We start from the raw sequence: 15,669 nt of genomic DNA, 5'->3' as shown, positions 1-15,669 counted from the left end.
GATAAATACAATTTTCTAATTTGAATGTTGTTGAACCTACCCGTCCTCTCCTGTATCATTTGTACTTAGTTTATAGTTTGTATCTCATAGTCCTCATACCTTTTTGTGTGTCTGATATTCCTGGTTATGGCTCTTCTAGTTCTTACAAATCCTGCTTTATTTTCTTGGGTTTGTGTGTACATATGTGTTTCTCTGAAGTTCATATTCAGCGGCACTTTATCTTTGGAAACACTTGGATCTTTGATTGAAGGCATATTTCTCTAAAATATATGCTTTTGCTTCTTCCAGTACAAACTTAGGATCATTTAAAAATAAGGTCAATTATCATTTAGAAATAATTTTATAATTTGAGGCTTTTCATAACATAGAGGCGGTGTATTTTCAGGTCTCAACTTGGTGTGATACTGGCTTTACGTAGCCTTTAAACATTAGAGTGAAGCTCTTTGGGTCACATGTGCCCTGCTCCTGTCTGCTACGGAGGCTGTACCCTGAGGAAACCCGGGACAGTAACTTCACACCAAGGATCCTTCTGCAGAAGCTGCTATCTTATTACTTTTTTATCTCTCTGGCTTTCTACCTTTCTTCCCCTTAATTTATGAGCATCTCAATTAAGCATTTATCTGTCTATCTAGCTATCTGTCTATCTACCTATATCTTTTAAAATGTATGTCCTGTTCAGAGTTATACTTGTTTTGCTGCATTAGGATTGTTTAGGATGTTTTTTCCCCATCACACTATCAGAAAACCTTCATTCGTTATTTTTTCTTGTCTTTCTTTTAAAATACTTCTCCCTTCTCTCTGCTTTTAAATTGGCATTTATTCTCTGAGTTCTCTGGAAATTCTGTTATCTGATTTTCTTCTTTCTCTGGTGTCTATAGCAATACAATTCTGAGTTTTTAAACCTCAATTCAATAAATATTTTCAAGGAATTTGAGAGCTGGCACATGTGAAAGTGAGAGGTTGGCTACCGAAAGCACTGTCACTTCTACCCTCTGTAAAGGAATAACTAAACACTACATGAGAATATACTTGTTTGCAATACCAAATTACCAGTGCATTAAACCTGAAACTGGAATATATTTCCACAAACTTTACTCTGGCATATTCTCTACTAAAATACATATCCTTATTGTTTGATAATCTACAAGTACGTGTTTTCTTGTAGAGTGAACCTAACTGTTTTCTCTATGGCTGTAGAGTTGATATGCTTTATATGATGGCATGTTATTTGACAATTTAAAAAATATATATATATATATAGTAGTTGTAAAGAGTTATGTGTGTGGATGACAGAGAAAAATAAGACCCATTCTGATATGTTCATGCCCATGGAAATGTAAACAGTTAAAGATAAAAGTGCCAGTGGCTGATCGAGGGTAGTGGTTGTGAATGCCAGGCTAAGTGGGGCATGTACTTCCTGGGAAACTGGGGAGCCACATAGTAAATGCTGGTTGCAATCTTATCTCCAAATCAGACCCACAGACTTTGATGCTCCCTGGGCACTTTTATAGGCAATGTACTTCTCTGTGACTTAATTTGAGAGTATCTCCTTTATGAGCCATTCAGGAGCAATATTGAAAATTAAATGATTGGGCAGTGCTGTTGTATAAGTTTAGAGAAAGAAGCGTTTATTTTGGGGGAAAAGAACCTAATTCTGTTCACCTTCCAGTTTAATTTAAATAAGGTTACCTGGACGTCTACTGTTTGTGTTAAACAGTCATTCTAGACACACAGAGAGAGCTAAAAGATCTTATATTAATGCAGAAGAGAAGGATTTGAAGTATAGTTTAATAGTAGTTACTCTCTTAGGACACAAGGAAAAACTGGAATTACTTTGAAGGAAGTTAGTTCTCTGGCTTCCTAACTCTGATTTCCTACTTTTGCATTTCTCACCATGCAGACAGCAGATGTATTTTAAAGTTGACAATTATCGTTTTAATCTCCATTATGGTTTTAAAACTTCTGCTTGCACTGAATCGGTGTGACTTTAAGCAAAAGTCCACTTATTAAATCTTTTATTAGGCTTTTCATTATGCATGCTTGTAAAGATCTTAATAGAGATGTTAAGTAATGAAATTTTGCAAGTTTCTAAAATCTTCATAAATCTCCATAAATTGACTCTTTATGAGAAACCTGCTTTCATTGTGTCTGATTTTTATTCATATGCAACCAAAATGTTAATATACTTTAATTAGAGCTAATATGATTTATCTCTTCACTCATTATATAAGTTAATTTTCTCCTAAAGAAGTCCTGTTTTCAAATTCTCTCCAGCAGTGTAGAATTAAAGTAATTATAGTGCGGCTCAGGAAATTAGCCATGAAGGTTCATGAATGCTAAAATAAATTGGAGTTTGCACAGGATAGATTAGGCCATATGCTTTACAGAAGGAAACGGGAGAGAGGAAATGATTTCTGTTGCCGAGTTTCCAGCCGGGGATGTACTGAAAGTAAACAACAAGCCTCAGCATTGCAAAACCCAGGGCAGGACGAATGGTCGTAGTTTTTATGGCCTCCAGTGGATCAGACCAGTTCAGAATGCACACATTTAGAATCTAGGCATGATTCTAGCATCAAACAACAAACTGTTCTTTATTCAACATCTGGTTTCATAACATGTTTGGCTTCATTTGAGTGATGAGCTCAAAAAATGTTCTAAAATTTACCAGAAATATTATTATGATCTATGTCTGTTGGTGCAGGTGGGAATTTAGGTCTTTCTTTTCTAAATGCTCTATGGTGTCCTTCTTTCTCCTTCTCTGCATTCTACCACTGCAATGCCCCCAAAACCTTCAAGATAAAATTTGCAATTATATTATTGTGTGTCATTATCACACACATGAAGGACATCACTCATGAAATATCATCCAGATACTAAAATTCATCCATAAACAGTGGATTTCTTTGTTCTGAAGCTAATGACAAACACATTTATTTTGAATGAACAATAACTTAACAGAAATATTTCTTGCAAATTAAAAAAGAAAAAGTATTTCTGGAAAGTACTTCTATTCTGGAAAATATTTCTATTCTAGGTACACAAAGATTGTGGGGAAACAAATTTCACATGAAAAATAGACAACCACAACATAAGAAAAAAAAAGAAAGGAAAAATATGGGGAATATACTGCAAAATGAATTTCTGCTATTCTTCTAGTATTGCAGTATCATAGGGAAGGCTATTCCCAGATTTTGATTCTGTGTACAGTTTTTAATTTCTATATATAAAAGATGATTGAAAAGGACTTAATTATCGATGTTTGTTATGCTTCCTGCATAAATCATTGCCTCTTGCAGATTTATGATCAGTGAGAAAATTATGTGGTGTGTAGTCCTCTCAATCCTTCCCATTTACCATTTAGTTGTCTCTTGTGGTGGAGAAATCAGCCCCCAGAGTTACAGGGGTTGTGTGTGTTTGTGAGCATGAATGTGTGCAAGCTTCTGTTGGCCGTATAATGGATGCTTCTCATATGTGGTGAATACTCAGTGATTGATGGTCAACTAGGTGTTTCCATCCTGCTATTCATCATGTAGATTTCCTTATTAATATCTCTTAATCTACCAGTTCATGGATGAGAAATTCTGCCTAGTGCTAATCATGCCCCATTATAGAATAAGTTATTTAGTGTCTCCATAATTCAGCGTGCTGAGTGTATTCACAAACTATTATCTATTTTTGTCTCTGAAATTTCAACATGTTTGTACTTTATTTTTGAAACATTCATACCAAGAAGGTCCTATAAAGTTGTGCACAAGACCATGGATTTCAGGGACTTCTCTGGTGGTGCAATGGTTGAGAATCCACCTCCTAATGCAGGGGACACGGGTTCGATCCCTGGTCCGAGAAGATCCCACATGCTGTGGAGCAACTAAGCCAGTGCACCACAACTACTGAGCCTGCGCTCTAGAGCTCTGAGACACAACTACTGAGCCTGCATGCCACAACTACTGATGCCCAGGAACCTAGAGTTCATGCTCCACAACAAGAGAAGCCACCACAATGAGAAGCCTGTGCACCTCAACGAAGAGTAGCCCCCACTCACCTCAACTAGAGAAAGCCCGCACACAGCAACGAAGACCCAACACAGCCAAATATATATATATATATATATATATATATATATATATATATATATATATATATATATATATTTTTTTTTTTTTAAAGACCATGGATTTTGTAATGCTTTTTGCATTTGTGTTTTGGTGGTTCCCCGCTTACTGGTTTTATAGTTAAGAGTGTGTTACATTGAAATTAGACTTTTTTCCCGTTTGGGGTAATAATAACTACCATGAAGGTTTCTTCAGAGCATGACACATAAATAGTATGGTGCCTGATACATGGTAGGCTTTCAAGATGGTAGGTTAATTTAGACACTGTATAGCATGGTGGTTAAGCTGTGACCTCTTGTGTCAGGAGACCTAGGTTCAAATCCAGTTCCTGCCTCTTGATGTCTCTGTAAATCACTGAGAGCAGCTCTTTCCAACAAAAATATGATGAAAACCACACATGTGAATCACTTATTTATTTTAAGTTTTCTCGTAGCCACACTAACAAAGTAAAAATAAATGGGTGAAATGAGTTTTAATCATATATTTTATTTTCACACAATATATACAAAATGTAATCAATATAAAAATATTATGAGGTATTTTACACTCTTTTTTTTCATAGCCTTTAAAACTTAGCATGTGTTTTACACTTTGGGCACATCTTAATTTGGATTTGGTCACATTTAAGCACTCAATGGCTCCTGCCTGCCGTATTGGGGAGTATACATTAGAAGAAATGTCTGGCATATAGCAAGCTTTGTGTATTATATTTAACTTATTTTAGGCATTAATAGTACCATAGTAGCTACTTATAGAGAATAAGTTGAATCAAAGAAGATAATGTGCAATAGACAATGTACTTCACAAGGAAGTCAGGTTCATAATAAGAATTCGATTAATATCATCTAGGCTGTTACTACTTGTCAGACACTGTCTTGGGAACTGTGGTTGCAAATATGATTAAGATTCAATCCCTACCCTGGAAGAGATCAGGGGTAAATGTAGACCGATGCAGACTTACTTAAATCCAATTTGAGTAAATGAATACACATGTGGCTGGTTATTCTGTTTGCTATTTCAGATCCATTCTCTTTCCTTCTGGGCCATGTTCCATGACCAGGGAGGCTGAAACCTGCAGACTGTACCATCTGGGCTCCCTGGGTAGATGGAATTATGACAGCTGAGCCAAAGAAGACTGAGGAGGTGGGGAAGAGAGAGACAGCAGAGTATGTCCTGATGGGACTCCTTGTCTCTTGATGTAACACGGTCATAGTCCCACTGGGCAAGTGACCCTCCCACACTCCTAGCACTTACAAGCTTCCAGTATTATTTCATTCCAACCTTGGTCTTTCGCTCCTAACCCCGCATCTTCTACTTCTCACCTCTGCCAGGCTCTGGGCATTCATCATCCTTAGCAGTTTCCTTTAACCTCAGTCACCCACCTTTGTCACCTTTTACTTTGTACCATCAATGGTGAATCCAGCTTCTTCTTTGCACTTCTATTTACTCAATAGCCAACTACACAATTCATTCGAACTCTCCAATTCTAGAATTTGCGTTTGTTCTCATTTGAGAAGTCCCAAGTTTCTCATTCCATTTTTTACTCATTCTCACCTCACCCTTAAGAACACTAGGAAATTGTCCATGGATGTTGAATTGTATAAATTCTGGGTCCGTTTGTTAGTAGGCAACTCAAACATTTGGAATAGATCAGCTTGCTCTGTGGACAGGCACATGAATGTAGTGGGAAAAATACTCCTTCAGAGTAGAACCAGGGATGTGGATTAAATGACACATTCAGCTCTAAGGTTCTAGAAGTCTGTGACTGCTCACTTCTACAGTGTGGAAGATTGACTTCACAGATAAAGTGGTCAGAATTGTGGGATGAGGACCCATGTCCCAGTTTCCTCAGTTTGCTTCAAGACTGTTCCCTGAAGATATTACCCCCTTCTCTCTGTGACTTTCTGCTTGAAATCAGAGGAAGTGTTCCACAAACTCTGTGTAATCAAGGAAACTCTGGATGAACTCAAGGCTAGGAATATGCCCTGGAATCAGAGATCATCGGCTAGGAAATATGCCCTGGAATCAGAGATCATCACATGCCATTTACCTGTTTGTGTATGTTTTCATTCTCTCTATATATTTCCAAGGAATTACAGTGTAATTTGGGAACACAGTCACTGGATGGGCTTCCTGTGGCTGCTATAACAAGTTAGCACAAACTATATGGCTTAAAATAAGGGTAATTTACTTTCTCAAGTCTGAAAGCTAGAATCCTAAAGCCAGGGTGTCAGCAAGCCATGCTCCCCCTCGGGGGTCTAGGGAAGAATCCTGCCCTGCCTCTTCCAGCTTCCGGTGGCTTCCAACAGTCCTTGGCTTTCTTTGGCTTGGAGATGCATCACCCCAATCTCTGCCTCTCATCACCCACCTTCTCCCTGTGAGCCTGTCATCGTCTAATTTCATTTTATTATAAGAAAACTAGTCATTGAATTAGGGTCCATCCAAATCCAGTATGAACTTATCAACTTGATTACATCTTCAAAGATCTATTTCCAAATAAAGTCACATTCACAGATTCCGGGTGGATATTTGAGGGACACTATTCAAACCAGGACAGTTGTCAAATTGTTGTGATTGTAATATTTAGGTTTCTTCTCAACCTTTCACTCTGAATAATCTGATATTTGAGTCTGCTGGGATACTCACGTATGAGTTCAATTTATATACATTTTAGTATGTATTTTCGTTCTTGGCAATCTTATATTCATGTTCTTTTCTGCACACTCAGTGTGAACCATAGTGTTTAACAGCATTTTAAAATGTCTTTATTCTTCTTAAAGCTAACACATCAAGTATAAGATTTTCCTTTTAGGCTTGTCAGTGAATATCTCATTTTTCCATAGTTTATTTTTAGCCACCAGATAATGTAAGAAATAGGTTCAGTATTTTGCAATGACACATGAAAATGGCTTATGAAATAAGACATAAACCAGGGAAGCAGAAGGCGTTATTTTTCTACAGTTCCTCTAATAAATTGAATCAGAAAGCAATCTGCTTAACGATTCAGCTCACAGTTGAGAAATAAAAATTTTAAATGAGCTGACTTCTAAGAGAAAGAATTTAATTGAAGACTGAGCCACTGTCAGACTGAACTTGGGAAAAGGAATATAAGAACTCAAGTGACCGGTTTGATAATAAGTGGAATGGACAAAGTTGGAATTTGAGAGAAACTATTTCTACAAATTAACACCTTTGCAGATTGGAAAGGATGTAAATGATGCTAACCATTTTCAGTAAAGGGACTGGAAAATAGCTATTTTGCCACCATGATAGAGAGGAAAATTAAACTCATATATGGAGAGAAATTTGTAAATATCTGGCAAATATGAAATATTCATGTTTACCTTCTGGTTTCCAGGTAGAGATGATTGACACAGCAGTTGTGTTTCCAGCTCTCAAATACATTATGTTAAGTGAAAGAAGCCAGACTCTAAAGGCTGAATAAGGTATCATTCCATTTATGTGGCATTTGGAAAAACCAGAGCTATCAGAAAGGAAAGCAGACTCTTGGTTACCAGAGGTTAATTCTTGGGGACAGGTCTTTTACAAAGGAGCAGTGTCAGGGAGAATTTGGGGGGATGATTAAACTTTCCATATCTTGATTGTGGTGGTGATTACATAAATTTTATACATTGTTCAAAGTCATAAATATATGCTAAAAAGATCAAAATTTTTTTGGATTTTAATTTTATAAAGTAGATTTTAAAATTCTAGGTGGAATAAACAATTTCCCAGAGAAATGTTAATTACTAAAATTGACTCCAGGTATGTTAGAGTTGAACAGAAAAATAGCTATAGAAAAACTTATAAATATGAGTCAAAACCCCCCAACAGCCCAAGCAAATATACCCAATTGATTATTGACAGAGGTGTAAAAGAAAGTCAGTGGAGAAAAGATTACTTTTTTCAACAAATGGTGCTGGGGCAATTGGACATATGAAGACAAAAAAAAAAAAAAAAAAAAAAAAGAAAGAAAGGGAGAAACACAAGCTAAATTTCACATTTTGTACAAAAATAAACTCAAAATGTAAATGTAAAATATACAACTATGACACTTGTAGGAAAAAAACACATCGGGGAGAACATTCAGAACCTAAATCTAGGCACTGTTTTTAGACTTAACACCAAAAATCAGAAAATTGACAAATTAGACTTCATCGAAGTTTAAAGCTTTTACTGTGAGGAAGACCCTGTATAAAGGATAAAAAGTGAAGCGATACTGGGAGAAGATATTTGCAAACACCTGTCTAACAAAGGCCTTGTACCTAGAATCTACAAAGACCTCTCAAAAGTCAAAAGAAAAACAATTAGGAATTGGACAAAAGACATGAGAAGATATTTCACCAAAAAGGATATACAGATTGCAAATAGGCACATGGAAGGATGTTAAGCATCAATAGCCATTAGGGAAAGACAAACTAAAACCAAGATGAGATATCACTACACACCTCTAATGACAGCTAAAATAAAAAATTGTGATAACCCCAAATGCTGAAGAAGATGTCAACAAACTGCATCACTCGTGAGTTGCTGGTGAGAATGTAAAATGGCACAGCCTTGTAGAAAGTACTAAATGTGCACTTACCACATACCCCAGCATTTGCCCTCTTGTTCAGTTATTCCAGAGAAGTGAAAACTTACACTCACACAAAAACCTGCATGTGAATATTCCCAGAAGCTTCACTCAGAATAAGAAAAAACTGGAAAAACACAAATGCTCTTTGGTGGTGAAGGGTTAGACCAATTGTGCTACAAACAACTTGGACGGATCTCAAGGGAACTATGCTGAGCAAAGAAAGTTGATCTCCGAATGTTACTGCATAAGTCTAGTCATATAACATTATTGAGATAACAAAATTGTAGAGATGGAGGACAGATTAAAGGTTGCAATGAGATGGAGAGGGATGTGACTACAAAGGAAGCCTTGTGATGCCGGAGCAGTTCTGTGTCTTAATTGTGTAGGTGATTACACAAATCTACACACGTGATAAAATTACATAAAACTAAACTCACATGACAAATGAGTGTATATAAAAACTAATAAATCTGAATAAACTCTGTGGATTACACCAATGTCAAGTTCCTGGTTTTGATACCGTATCATAGTTATTCACGGTATTACCATCGGTCACTGGGGGAAATTGAGTGAAAGGTACTTGGAACCTCCCAGTACATTTTTGCAACTTCCTGTAAATCTATAATTCTTTCAAAAAAAAAAAAATAGAAAGGTATGCAAACTACAGGTGCAGATTTGTACGTGAGGGCCATCAAATGTTTTATATTACTTGGCCTAGTAATTCCAATTTTAAGAATTCAGCTTAAGAAAATCATTAGGTTGTATAGGGTTGCACACTGGGGTTTATTATAGCAGAGTTAAAAACAATAAAACATTTGGGAAAAAACTTTATTCCTATTAAGAAAGGAAGGCTCAAATATTTTGTGTGAGTTACAAATAATTTTTCATATAAAAGGAATAGCATAATACGTCTTAAAACATAGAATGTTGCAGGGACATACAGAAAACAACTCTTATTTTGTAAAACTTGCTTCAGTGATCACTCCTGAAAGCCAACCAATCAGAGGGTCCCTTTTTCCTTAAAGTTGCTCAACTGACAACAGATGCAGGCCAATAACTTTTATAGCTAAAAGGTTAACCAGTTTCTAAAGACCTCTGAAAATCCACTAACCTCTGCCCTCCACATTGCCCTAATCCCTGTGTAAGATCAGCTCCTTGGTTTGCTCTGAGAGACTGGGTTTCCCGGGCAGAGTTCTCCTTGGCTTATGCAAATAATAAATTCCGGCTGCGGTTTCAGATATTAAGTGGCATCCGTTTCCTTCATCCAGCAACAGCAGCAGTCGAGGCCAAGTGAATGGGAAACTGCTCATCTAGTGCTGTAGACGTAGAAGAAGGGGTGTGGTGATTCATGAGCTCTTTGGGAACCATCAACAGACACTGAGGATCATCTTATTCTCTCTGGAGAAAGGACGGACACAGCCTCTCTTAGAAGATCTGCAGGATTAACAGTGGTAAACAATGGGCAAGTCTTAGTTATTGCAGCTGCAAGGGGAGTATAGGGTGACAGCAGTGCTGGTGAGAAGAGCCCTCAGCGTACAGGTGCTTCTCAGGCAGGGCCCACCTGGCACCTTGAGGTCATTGGGAACTCCATCCAGCTCTAGCACGTGGGACCACCAAGACATCACCTATATCTCCTCTTTGGTGCGGATTCCTTTGGTTTTCTACGTGTATGAGAAGAAGACAAGTAACCCTGAGGGTGGTACCTTCCAGTTACGTGAATGGAAGTCCTCCTTTCCCTCCACACTGGCCCTATTGCACAGAACAGTTATCATTCTGTTATCCAGAATGATCAGCACAGACAGTCCTCCTTATCAAAGACTAGACTAGTTGCCCAACATAGAAGATGGGCTATAGTTAAAAGTTTGACCAAAGTTTTATATTCCAAGGTGCCCAGATGCTCTAATAATATTCATTTGTTTGAATTGAGGGATCATTAATATTTACCAGTCAACACCAAGAGGAGGCATCCTTCTTCACTTGAAGATGCCTTTGGTCGTGACTATTCCTCTTGCTTCTCACCTCCATCAGATGTCCATCCTGCAGTTTAGCTGTGTGTGTTTAATCATTTTCACTTCCTTCTCTATTCTCTCCCTACCTTACATGAAACCCAGAATGGCTACTCCGCATGAAGTGACAGAGACTGTCATAACCACACTCATACATGTGCAACTGATATGACACATAGGTCCAAGCTGTGTTCTCAAGGTGCTAGAAAATGATGCTTCAGAACAAGGAGCCACATATTTGGATTCAGGCCTAGTAAAAATGGAACACAAGGGCAGTCACCCTCCTGGAAGGCATTTATCTTTGATTCATTAGGGAGAAGGCACTCGTAGGAGCTGGAGACTCGGGTTGGAGCTGTCCCGCTCCCCCACCCATTTCCTGGGGTGACACAGAGCAAGTACGTGAGGAGGGCGGACCAGCGGGAAAATGACAGACACTAGAGAACAAAGCTTGTGGTCACCAAACATTTCCAGGTAACATTAAGTTGGAGGCCTCCTGTGAAACTCAGGTTTCCAAGATTTCGAGGACGGGGAGCCCTGGGGGTGTACTTCCCACCCTCCAGCCCTTTGTCTCCCAACCAGGGCCGACCGAGCCCTAAGGATGACCTCAGATTTACTGTGAGCTCTGCACACACGACCATCTGCCATCTAAACACAGCAGAGGTGTCTTGAAGAGTCTGGCTGGATTCATGTTAGGTAATTTTGCCCTCTACCCTCTGCTGACCGTCCTCCTGAGGTATCATCAACACGCTTTATAATTCATCTTTGCTACCTGGTTCCCTTTTAACTGTGGAAAGAATGACAACAACGGTCAGGTTATTGTTAAACAAGACAAATTGTTATAAATTATAATTTTCTCTTAAAGCATTTTTTAACAGCACGTTAACTGATAAGACACAATGGAGGGAAAAAAGAAAAGAGAGGTTGCTAAGGAAACAGCAGGCTTTAAATAAGCATCAAAATGAACAGGCAGGTAAAATGCATGAAAACTGGCTCTATAATTAAGCTCTCTCACCATTTCAAAAATGATAGTACTATGTGCTGAGAAAAATGACGGACCTATTTTCTTATCTGACTCGGTCCTAGATGAAATAATGAGTGAGATCAGACAGACTCTGTTCCCCTTGGCTAAACTCTATAATTTCCCAACCATAACTTTGGTCATGCCCTCTGAGTAAATTATATATTTCACATGTATGAGCCCGACTTTCCACTGAGGAGAAAAATACAGTGAAGCTTAGACCACAGTCCAGGGCCCTCTTGGTTTATCTTCTGCCTCATAGACCTACAGTAAAAGTAACTTACAGTCTGAAAAAACAGGAGTTCTGTCCAGTTGTGAGCTCTGGGTCTTTTCTCAAATTCCTCAAAACCTCAGTCTCTTTGCCTGAAGATGGAAATAGTAAGAGCTATCAATAAGGTTTATTTTCAGAGAGTTGGTGAGAACTTGAATGCAACATTCACCAGAGAGTCGGCTTCCCGATTTCCTGACTTCTAATGTGTTCTCCCTTCTTTAGGCATTTTATTTCTTTTATGTTAAAAGTAACAGAGCAGGGGGTGGGTGTGGGATGAATTGGGAGATGGGGACTGACATATACACACTACTGATACTATATATGAAATAGATAACTAATGAGAATCTACTGTATAGCACAGGGAACTCTACTCAGTGCTTTTGGGTGACCCAAATGGGAAGGAAATCCAAAAAATAGAGGAGATAGATCTATATATGCATATCTGATTCACTTTGCTGTACAGTAGAAACTAACACAACATTGCAAAGCGACTATATTCCAATTAAAAAGTAAAGAAAATTATAAAATTAAAGTAATAGGCTGGACAATATGGAAACAAAATAACAGCATTGATCACTTTTGGTTTGATAAATAGAGACCATGTTCATATGGTGATTGATGGTCAGTGGAAGAGGGGGTTGGTGAAAGAGGAGTGACAACGGAGGGAGGGAGGAGAGAGAGAGAGAAAAGATGGAAACAACGAGGTAAAGAAAAAGCAGGTGAGGCAAGGAGAGCAGAAGAGGTGGAACGAGGGAAGGAAGGCAGAAAACGGAAGTGAGGAATGAACAGACAAACTTCAAAGCTATAAAGAGGAGGGATGTTGTGGGTCTATTGTGTTCCAGGAGCCTTACTTACCACTCCTTGAAAACACAGCAACCTAGAAAATCAGGTAATGAAGTGTCATAGATGACCCATCCACCTTGAGGTCCGTTTAATCTTACCTTAACTCTCTGCTTATTTATTAGTTGGGGTCTCGTTGCTGCAGGAGAGTCTGACGCAGGGTCTCCAGAGATCCATTCTTTGCTCCTCCAGCTTCCTAAGCTGGCCTTATATCTTTGCTCCACCCAATCAGGGTGGCCACCTCCCGAATCTATAACACCATGGCTCTGCCCCTTCTCCACTCACATTCACAGATTTGGTTGCAGAGTTCACATTTTGCTCCTATGACACGTCTATGAAATAGCTGGACATGCACGTGGCCTTAGGGATGACATACCAAGTCCTCAGCATCATCCAAATCCCAAACTCTCCTTACAAAGAGGAGGACTGGGTGCTTTGTTTTCTCAGTTAAGAAGAGAGCTTTGAGAATGTGAAAATGGATATTCATAATGTATTTCTAAATTTGTTCCCAGACCTATTGGAACAATAGGACAGAAAGTTTCAGAATTGCCTCTAATCATATGAGTTGGCAGAAGATGGAGAAACATAATGATACAGGACAGCGATTGTCTGCCTTTCCAGAAATGTGGGTAGAATCAGAGAGGGTTTTATGGAGCAGAATTCAAGTCTGTGATCTTTTCAAGGCAGCATTTCAGGCATTAATGTTTTAACCCTGGAATTTTATGATAGGGTCTGGAAGAAGCCTATTCAACATTAAAAGAGACACCATCTAGATGTGTCTGTCCTCCAAAGCCACTCTGTTGTGAATGACAACCGATTCTTTTAAGTGCATCAATTTTCCTGCTCCTGAATGATTAGAATAGTTATACATGTGTTTAAATAAACCTTAGGACGAGATCTCCCTGGGCATGAAAGGCAAGCAGTTGCAAGGGATGGTGGGAGGATCTTTTAGTGATGAAACCGTGTTCTCTAACTCCCCACTTGCAGAGATTCCTTCACACTCAATTCCTGGGATTCCCACTAGAGTATAAGCTCTTAATGGCAGGGGCTTCTCTGCCTGGGGAGAATGTTCATTTTTCATAGTGGGTGTCATTTTTAATTTCTTGAGCAAATTGTTTCCTGTTGTCTGGAAGCTCCTAGCTCAAATGCAAACCTGCCATTTAGGAAGGATTTTTATCAAACACTCTAACTTATTAACACCTTGACACCCATTGGATTGATGGGAATGCACCTGAGAGAAGGAGATGGCTGCAGGGACATGAGTAGCTGTGTGTGGTCCTGAGAAAGATAAACAGAGAAATATGAAAACAAATTGCTTATCTTATCACATAACATCGAGCTGGATCTGACCTTCATAGGCCGTGTGACTCTCCATTTATCCGAACTTGCTTCCTACAATTATCTGGTTCAGACACTCATGCATTATATATAACTTTCCCTCATCACCTCAAAACTTAGAGCATTACCTTCTAAATATGATGCAGAGTATATCAGCTAGACTTTGATCATTCTAGACACACCTGAAAAGTGTCTAATCTTAATACTATTCTCTTCACAGGCTTTTGATGTGATTATGAGACACGCAGCTCCTTCTCAGAATCACTACGGCCCTTGCCTAGGTAGGTTTTATGTTGCTTATGTCATGGGATTTATTTTCAGCTCTACTCCTAGAAAGAACTGTCTCTCCAGAAAAGAGATTTAGTACATGCATCGATCAGCATAGTGCACATCGACTTAATTGCTCTGAGAAAAACTAAAAAAGATTGTAGGTGAAATTCACTCGTGTTGGGAAGACAGGAGCTAGAATGTTCAACATCCAATTTTATGGATAACAAGAGTAGATGCAAATGGCTCTGAAGCCAGGAGGGGACGTTTCAGCACAGGATAGATCGAGGGAGGCTGAGGAGAGCACAGACGGGAGCTGCTAGAAGGAGGGGGCACAGGGTGGACCAGCCAGGGCTGCAGGCTACAGCCTGAGACCACCTGGTGCAGATACCACCTCCCCTGTGCTAGCTGCGAAATCACAGCAGGTCACTGAATATCTCAGAGCATCTGTGATCATGTGTATAAAAGAATGATGATACTGCTTACCTTGCCAGTTGGTGATAAAATTAAAGTATGTTAAACAGTCACTTAATAAATGGATGCAATTATTTAAAAATTACAAGGCTATGGATTGTTGGTGAAGAGACTTAAGACTGGATTTAAATATGATTCTGCTGCCTATTAGATATAGGCCCATCTTCTCTACATCTCCTCAGTTTCCTCAACAACAAAATGGATATTAATATCATGTATCTGAACGTGTTATATGAGAATAAGTTTGGCAAAATAGATACAGCTCTCTCTGTCTCTCTGTCTCTCATCTATTATCTATCTGTCTATCTATCTGTCACATATCTATGTATTATCTATCTTTCTATCTATATCTTGCTATCATCTGTATTTTTAATCCATCACCTATTAACTGTTTTTCTTTCTGTCTAACTACTGTCTATCTACCATCTACTTATATTGCCCTATATTTATTTGCTAGAACATAGATACATTCCACAATGAATGGCAGCTCTTAATATGAGCATTTTCCTGAAGATTTTTCTGAATTATAATTTCATTTGGACAGGATACTTCTTGTATGTAATAATGCCTTTTTAATCAATTTTCATTTACAAGAACATTCATTCTGACTCTCTCATGTGTGACTTCTATAGATAAAGGGTGATAACTGACAAGAAAAAGACAAGAACTGTTTACATTTTTTTGTGCTAATACAAGGCATTTAACCTCAAATAGCATCACCTCCATTTCGGCCTCATCTGCATCTTTAGGGGGTTTGAGACTGCCCA

General features: G+C 38.5%; 1 long non-coding RNA gene across 1 annotated transcript; it reads right to left on the bottom strand.

Moving 5' to 3' along the window:
• Nucleotides 1-9,502: 9,502 nt before the first annotated feature.
• On the bottom strand, nt 9,503-10,349 carry LOC136793945 (uncharacterized). Its single transcript, XR_010840044.1, has 2 exons — nt 10,250-10,349; nt 9,503-10,122 (listed from the first exon to the last, which is right to left on the bottom strand). It is a non-coding gene; the product is annotated as an uncharacterized lncRNA (long non-coding RNA).
• Between the last annotated feature and the right edge of the window lie 5,320 nt (nt 10,350-15,669).

The sequence above is a fragment of the Kogia breviceps genome, chromosome 3 (genome assembly GCF_026419965.1).
Source record: "Kogia breviceps isolate mKogBre1 chromosome 3, mKogBre1 haplotype 1, whole genome shotgun sequence".
Lineage (NCBI taxonomy): Eukaryota > Metazoa > Chordata > Mammalia > Artiodactyla > Physeteridae > Kogia > Kogia breviceps.
The sequence above is the reverse complement of the archived record's forward strand: the minus strand, read 5'-3'. Positions and strand labels throughout refer to the sequence as shown.